This window comes from Mirounga leonina, unplaced genomic scaffold (genome assembly GCF_011800145.1).
Source record: "Mirounga leonina isolate KUSES-001 unplaced genomic scaffold, KU_Mleo_1.0 Mir_127, whole genome shotgun sequence".
NCBI classification, from domain to species: Eukaryota; Metazoa; Chordata; class Mammalia; order Carnivora; family Phocidae; genus Mirounga; species Mirounga leonina.
In genome coordinates, this window is record NW_023270316.1 from 70,614,432 (window position 1) to 70,622,692 (window position 8,261).

Consider the following 8,261-nt stretch of genomic DNA (forward strand, 5'->3'; position numbering starts at 1 on the left):
GAAGGAAGGAAGGAAGGAAGGAAGGAAGGAAGGAAGGAAGGAAGGAAAGAAGGAAGGAAAAGAAAAAGAAAACATTTTCTCTGACTTCTGGGTTCAAGGAGGGGAGGATACTTGGAAGACCATGACTTTCCACTATAACCTGCTCTGTATTATTTGATCTGCATGGGCACGTGGACTACTATACCTATGCTTTCTGCAACATTGTATTTTTAGATTTATACACATTGGTAAATAAAGGTCCAATCCATTATTGAAACTGCTATATAGTATTGCACTATCTAAATACACCATGTTTATTTATCCACTGTCCTTTAGATGAGCATCTGAGTCATTTAAAATGTTTCAATATTAGGAACAATATTGGATCAAATAGTCTTGTATATATCCTTGTACACATGTCTCTAGGAAAGAAGCTCTGCACTGGAGGGAATGAGTCTCTTTCCGGTCACCAGGAAACTGACAAATCATTCTCCAGAGCAGGTGCACCCGTTCTCATCCATAATAGATGGAAGTATCAGTGCTCCACATCCTCACCAGCTGAGTTTGTCAAGTTTCTTAAATTCTGCCAACTTAATGGGTGTGAAATAACATCTCATTATGATTCTGGTTCCCAGATTGTTAGAAGAGTTAAGTGTCTTCTCATGAGTTTATTGGCAATATGGATTTTCTCTTCATTGATGTTTTGCCCATTTTTATGTTTTGTTGTTTATCTTCCACTAATTGGTAGGCATTCTTTATGAATTCTGGATACTAGGGTTTTGTTGGGTACATGCGTTGAAAATTCTTTTCTCAGTCTATGGCTTTTAAAATTTGTTTACTTTTTGCTTATTCATTTAACATAAGTTTTACTACATGTTAAATTTAATCAAATACATCAACCCTTTCTTTTACGTTTATACTTATTATGTTGTGTTTATGAAACCCCCTCTCATCCTGAAGTCACAGTTCTGTCTTCCTCAGGGCACAAAGTAAAGCCTCAGTTAACATACAAATAAATATATGAATAAATAAATTCTTTCCAGGTTGTTGGTCTCCAGGACATTACACAAATCCAATTTTTTATCTTGTGCAAGCACCTTGCTCGTACAGGCAAATTTATATTGTAAAATCGGACTTAAGGACAAATATTACAGGGGTTGCTGCCATTTATCATAATGAAACCAAGCTGAAGAATGCCTTCCTTTACACATGTGGAAGTGTACAAATGGCAGGAATAGCTAATTATTCTTCTTCACAAAAGATAAACTTGAGAAATGGGGTTTTAATATGTAGCAATATTTAGATTAGAAATCAGAAAGGCCATCTTGTTAGTAAGGGCTACAGCAATAGAACAAGGCACCCTAAACAGCCCATGTAGTGAAAAACCGTATTAAGCCTCGATTATATGGCAGACCTGTAAGGAGATTTGTGGACGTCTTTCTTTAAAAAAACAAAAAACAACAACATAAGCCATCATTAGGTGTCACGGCACAGTAAAATCCTCAAAGCCAGAGTTTTTGCCTTGGGTGCGTAGCAGCAAGTCAATAGCTCCAACACGCATGTTCAGCAATGACGTCCTATTGCTTCTCTCCTTAAGCCTTTGTCTTTCATCTCCTCTCCATTTTCCATGGCCCCATCCTAATGAGGCTTCCTCTCTTCAAATCTGGTTTAGTGAAAGAGTCACCTAACTAGTCATCCGACTTCCAGCAGTTCTCCCATCCTCACGTGCTAGATGAAGCTTCCTCAAAACCTGGCCACTATCAAGTCTCTCTTCTCAAAGTTTTCAGGGCAGCCTCATTGCACATTGTTTAAATATGCCATAGACATGGAGACATTGTCCCTTTGATGAGTATTTAGGTCATTAAAAATTTTCCACTATTATGAACAATATCGTTTGTAATGTGAATTTTCTAGCCGGATATTTAAGACCCTCCATACTCTGTCACCCATTAGCTCTCTTTATGTCCCATCACATCCTATGTAAATCCTCTGCTTCCTAAGGGCTGATCTTCTCTTCTCTGCCTCTGTTCCTTCTCCTCCCCAATGAAAGGATCCTACCAAGGACAGCCCAAGACCCACTTCCTCCATAGGTTCTTTACTGACCGCTCAGTGATTATTCCCACCTCAGATTCCTAAAACACTTACCATCTGTGCCATGCAAGTTAGCACTTACTGCCTGAAATGTTTTTATATATCTCCCGGTTCCCAAAGTAGATTAAAGTGATCTGTGGGCAGGAATGATGTGTCAGGGAGTCTTGGGCAGAAGGGAGGTCCCTGAGGCATCTAGCCCAGTTCCTGACAGGATTCAGTAAGTATCTGCTGACTGCCATTTAGCCCAATATGTATTAAATATCTCATAATGCCATTTAGCCCAATATGTATTAAATATCTCATAATATATTTACAAAAGTCTTAATATTCTCCTGTAGGTTGGGTTATACTTCACAAATGAAAACAACTCGTTGTAAAAGAGAAAATAAAATTAACGCAAAAAGGTGTTTTTAAACATTAAGAAGAAATTTAAGTTACCTAAAATCTCAGGCACTCCAGTTCTTTTTAAATGAGAGATTATTCATTACTGAAGAGTCACACATTGTAAAACTCCCCACAGAAATGGTTTACAATGTCCTCGGACAACCTTTTCTCAGGAGGTTAAAGACTTGGAGAAGAGAGGCCAGTGTGACGGTTACACTGTGCTTGGCAGAGACCCCCTAAGTACGCAGACTGGACTGTCCCAGTCCCCACCTCACAAGGGCACTCTTCTGGCCCCAGCCTGAGAAGGTCGGGCGGAGAATAACCACCTACCACCCTCTATCTGTAATTTAGGGAAACTGCCGCATTTCCTCGCTGGCTCCTTAAAAGTACTGCTTGCTGCAAACGCTTGAGAAAATAGTGAAAAGGGGTAAAGGAGAAAAGAAAAATCACCACCACCCAGGGATAACCACTAATACTGCTGTGGAGAATTTATCGGATCCTGCGCACACATGGACACACGCACACCACACTGCGGGCTCATGCCCCGTAGGCAGTGAGAGGATGTGTGAGTCAAGGTTACAAGCGTGGCCGCGGGAGTCTGACTCCAGGTCTGAAACCTGGCCCTACCACTCACTGGCTCTGTTACCTGAGCACATTGCTCCCTGCACACATTCCCTCACCTGTAAAATGAGAATCCTAGTACCTGCCTCATAGGGTTGCCATGGGCTTAGGGGAGGTGATATGTATGCGGTGTTTCCACCAGCGAGACGCGTAGAAAGAACGATGCAGCTCTGAGTTACACAGTTCCCCATCTTACCTTTGAACTTCACATTTTTATCAGGACCCTGTTGTCAAATCTTCTTTGAAAAATATTTTTACGATTATATGTTTCTCTATCCTACTTTTTACTTAACGCTTTACCATGCCTCTATGTTTTTAATATTCTTTTAAAAAATTATTTCTGATGTCTGTATAACTAATACTCTACCTTCTAAATATACCACAATTTATCACTTTCTCCTGTTTCGGGACATTCAGGTTGTTTCCTATTTATCACTATGATGTATAATACTGTGACAATATACTTAAAACTTGAGTCACACAATCTCTGTTTGCTTTCTTAGATAGATTTCTAACACAGAATTGCTAGAACAATAGGGTATAAACATCGTTTAATGTTTATATCACCAAACGGCTGTCCAGAAAAAACATTCCAAGTTTGCTCCCATCAGCCCTGTGTGACAGTAACATGCTGGTGACAGTATTCTGGTGTTATCTCTTTTTCTTTCTTTTTGCTATTTGGGAAAAAGAACATTTTTGTTTCACTTAATTTTTATTTTGATTACCAGTGCGGCCAAACTTTTATGATTACATTGGGCCTGTGTATTTTTTCTTTGGGGAATATTCCATTCGTGTCCCAATTTTTTGGCATTGGTTTGGGGTTTTTTGGTTGAGTTGCAAAGAGGTTTTTTCATATTAATTGGTAAGTGCTCTTTATATATTGGGAATTTAGTTTTTCTGCCCCCTTTTATTTTTTCCAGTTTACTTTATGGCTTATGGCTTTCCTTTCCTCATTGAGTCAGCACATAGTTCTTGAGTGCTGGCCACGTGCCAGGCACTGTTGTAGGTGCTGGGGATTCAGCAGGGAGCAAAGTCAACTAAAATCTCTGTCCTTGGAGAGCTTACCCATTAGTGGGGGCTTCTAGTTGAGAGTGTAACTACAATCAACAGAACCATCTAATTCCTCGAATGCCTGTTTTAGAGTTTCATAAGTACCTATTTCTTAGACATAATTGGCCCATTCATGTCATCTTCCTTTCAGAAAACCACTGGAGTCACATGAATACAGAGGAGAGAGACCCCAGGGCTTAGCCTGATAGAGAAAATTGGATAATATTTTCAAACAGGTATGACTGAAAGGGCAGCCATAGACTTTCAGATGGGACTTGGGGCATCAGGAGCACAGCTAGTGGTTCTTTCTTTTCCTTTCACACAGGTACCTCACTTGTATATCTCACAGTTGGGGGCAGGAGAAACAGAGGAATGTGAGGGGGGATGATGAGAATAGAGAAGTTTGGCGTCCTATTTGAGTTGGCTCGGGCTGTCATAACAAAGTACCACAGACTGGGTAGCTTATAAACAGCAACAACTTACTTCTCACAGTTCCGGAGGCTGGAAGTCTCAGATCGGGGTGCTAGCATGGTCAGGTCTGGGTGAGAGCCTTCTTCTGGGCTGCAGACCGCTGACCTCTTGTTGTATCCTCACATGGTGGGAAAAGATTGAGCTAGCTCTCTGGCCTCTTCTTAAAAGGGCACTAATCACTAATCCTATTCATAAGAGTTCACCCAAATACCTCCCAAAGCCTCCCAAAACCATCACATTGGAGATTAGATTTTAACATGTGAATTTGTGGGGGACATGAACAGGTCCTATAAGCAGAGGGCACTGTGCCAGGAATGACTTTAAGGAATGGCTGATGCACCAACGTCAATTTTATAAGAGATTCCCATCCCTCAGTGGATGCACAGGAGAGCTGTGGGGTCTGCAATAGGAGCAAAATTGCCTCCTCAGCAATCTGTGTGTGCATGTGACTCAAGGACCAGACAAATGACCATCCTCCAAAGTGTCAGCCCTCAGAAACAACTCCAGGGAAGCAGAGAAAAGCCTGAATTAACTGAGATTGTGGTTTTGGCACCAGCAGAATAAGAATCAAAATAAAAATCGAATGGAATTATAGAAAGTTCTATTCCTTATACATCTGAAAGATCTCGTGTTTTTAAGAGCAATCACACACACAGACAAGAGATAATTATTTAAATGCTTAAATAAGAATTCCCATAGTTCTTAAGAAGAAACTGAAAACGCAAATGAAAAATTCTGTTAAATTAGCATCATTTTAAGTTAACTTTTACAAACGCAGTTCCAAAAACATCCGTTCCAATATGTACAAGGTGGAGTCCATCAATTCCTTCTTCACCTTTGGCCACTCACAGGCAACACACACATAAATAACCCTACAGAGCCAGGATAAACATAATTGACCATAAAAGTTGCCCTGCCCAGATGAGCAAGAACCTCCTGACAACCAGAATCTCCGGATGGTCCTACTCAGAAGATTTCCCCTCATCTCCTCTTCTGGCACAGCTCAGGCTCAACTGCAGGCTCCACTTTGCCCCCTTCTCTCTGCTCTTTATCGGAAGCTGCCCTTGGTCCCTCTCAGCTTCCTCCTCAATGAAGCAGAGCTGGCTCTTGCTAGGAGGAACCAAGTAGAAGATTGGTCATAGAATCCAGATTCAAAAGAAGGGTTCAGAAAAGATGGTCAACATCACTAATCGTTAGGGAACTGCAAATCAAAACCACATGAGATAACACTTCACACCCATTAGGATGACTACAAAAAGAAAAAAAAGAAAGGAAGGAAGGTTGGTGAGGATGTGGAGAAACAGAAACCCTTGTTGGTGGGAATGTAAAATGGTGCAGCTGTTGTGGAAAATGGTAGGATGGCTCCTCAAAAAATTTAAAAATAGAATTACCCTATGATTCCTCAATTATACTTCTAGGGATACACCCAAAAGAATTGAGGGCAAGATCTCAAAGAGATATTTGCACATCCATGATCACTGCAGCATTATTCACAATAACCAAAAGGGGGAAGCCACCCAAGTGTCCACTGACACATGAATGAGTAAAGAAAATGTGGTGTAGGGCGCCTGGGTGGCTCAGTTGGTTAAGCGACTGCCTTCAGCTCAGGTCATGATCCTGGAGTCCCGGGATCGAGTCCCGCATCGGGCTCCCTGCTCGGCAGGGAGTCTCCTTCCCCCTCTGACCCTCCCCCCTCTTGTGCTCTCTCTCTCTCTCATTCTCTCTCTCAAATAAATAAATAAAATCTTTAAAAAAAAGAAAAAGAAAATGTGGTGTAGTCATACAATGGAATATGATTCAGCCTTAGAAAGGAATGAAATTCTGACAGGTACTAGAACATGTATGAACTCTGAAGACATTATGCCAAGTGAAATAAGCCGGCACAAAAGGACAAATGCTGTCTGATTCCACTCACGTGAGATACCCAGAATAGTCGAATTGGCAGAGCCAGAAAGTGGAAGGGTAGTTGACAGGGTCCGGGGGAAGAGGGGAATGAGGACGTAGTGTTTAATGGGTACAGAGCCTCCTTGAGGAAGATGACAAGGTTCTGCAGAAGGAGAGTGGTGACAGTTGCACAGCAATATAGATGTCCTTAATGTCGCCGAACTGTGCACTTTTAAAAAGGGGGTAAGAAAAAGACCGAGGAGGAGGGGTGGGTCTGGGTCCAATTGGATGGAAACACGCAACACACAAGGACTGGATTTACCACGTGGAGCGCTGGAGCGAGTTCCCCCATTTTGTAGGGCGAGGAGGGAGGCGGCGGTCCCCCTGAGCTCCAGCGACTGGGCTGTCCAGAAGCAAAACGGCAGCCGGGAGGCGCTTTCCTCGCCCGGGTCGGGGTCTGGCTCCGGCCGCCCTCCTTCCGGGCTACTGCGGCATCCTCGATTTCAGCGGGCTCAATTCAGAAGTCGGGGAAAGGGACGCCTCCAGGGACCATTTCGAACTTAAGGGCTTATCTTAGTGGCCACACCCTCCACGAAGCCCCTTCGGATGTCCCCTAAACGCTGCGTTGTCATCGGAGGCCGTATTCCCTCAAAGCGGGCAGAAGTTGGCTCTTGGGAGGGGGAAAAAATCTTACCTTTCTTTTTAAGGAGCAAGCACAGATAAACGTTCGGCAAATTCAGGTACACGGTGTATCTGTGGAATTAAAACCTAACAGTGGCCAGTGGTGCTGGGGCGGGGAGCCGCGGGGGGAGGGGACACACACAAAGGCTGAGAAACAGCCCGAAAGTTTGGGGCCTAACACAAGCCCCGAGCCCCCATGCTTCAAGCCCACACAGCACTTGGCTCTTCTCTTCCCGGCCTGACCGCGACCCCTTCTCCCCAGCTCTCCCCGGCGGACCCAGGGCGGCCTGCTCGGGGTCGCGCTCCCCCGGCGGTGCCCCCACGCGGCCCGCGCAGCCGCGCACGGTGCGCCCCTCCGCGCCCCCCGGCCGGCGCGGGAAGGCGGTCGCACCCCAGCCGGGGCGGGCTCCCGAGCTCGCGTCGGGGCCCGCGCCGCCCGCGGGGGCGCGCTTCGCCCCCACAGGGGACCCCGCCGCTCCGGCTGCGCGGCCGCGGGCTCGGCCTCTCCCCTCCCGCGCCCGCGCTGGGGCCGCCCGCAGCCTCGGCCCCTCCCGCCGCCGCCTCCGCGCGCTCCTCCGCGGGGCTGGCGCGGCGACGCCCTGGGCGGCGAGAGCCTCCGCGGCCGCGGAAATCTGTACACATCGCACGGGGAGTTTGCTAGCTGGGTCTCTGTGGCGCAATCGGTTAGCGCGTTCGGCTGTTAACCGAAAGGTTGGTGGTTCGAGCCCACCCAGGGACGACAGCGCTCGTTTTCCTGAGACAACCTCGAGACGGATTCATTTTAAAACGGCAACCGTGAGATTTTTAATCGAATAGGAGAGTACGACGCTACCGTACGTCTGGGACGGAGGAAGACCATGTTGTCTCGGTATTTGTCGCCCAGCGGGGGTGGATCTAAGAGCGACTCTGCTTCTGGACTGGCAGCCGGGGCTTGGTAATCCAGTTCCACTGTATGTCCACGGGAAATGGGCACACGTTCTTCGGGAGACCGGCCCAAAGATTGTGCTTCAACAGCACTAGTTATAATGGAAAGGGGGGAAAAATGCCCCTTGACAAGTGAGTGAATAAATGCCACTGGTTTCTTCTCGGAAAATCTGGTA

The 8,261-nt window shown here is 45.5% G+C and overlaps 1 non-coding gene across 1 annotated transcript; it reads left to right on the forward strand.

The window, feature by feature from the left end:
- Nucleotides 1-7,826: 7,826 nt before the first annotated feature.
- Nucleotides 7,827-7,900, forward strand: TRNAN-GUU. Its single transcript has one exon. It is a non-coding gene; the product is annotated as a tRNA-Asn (tRNA).
- The last annotated feature ends 361 nt before the right edge of the window (nucleotides 7,901-8,261 follow it).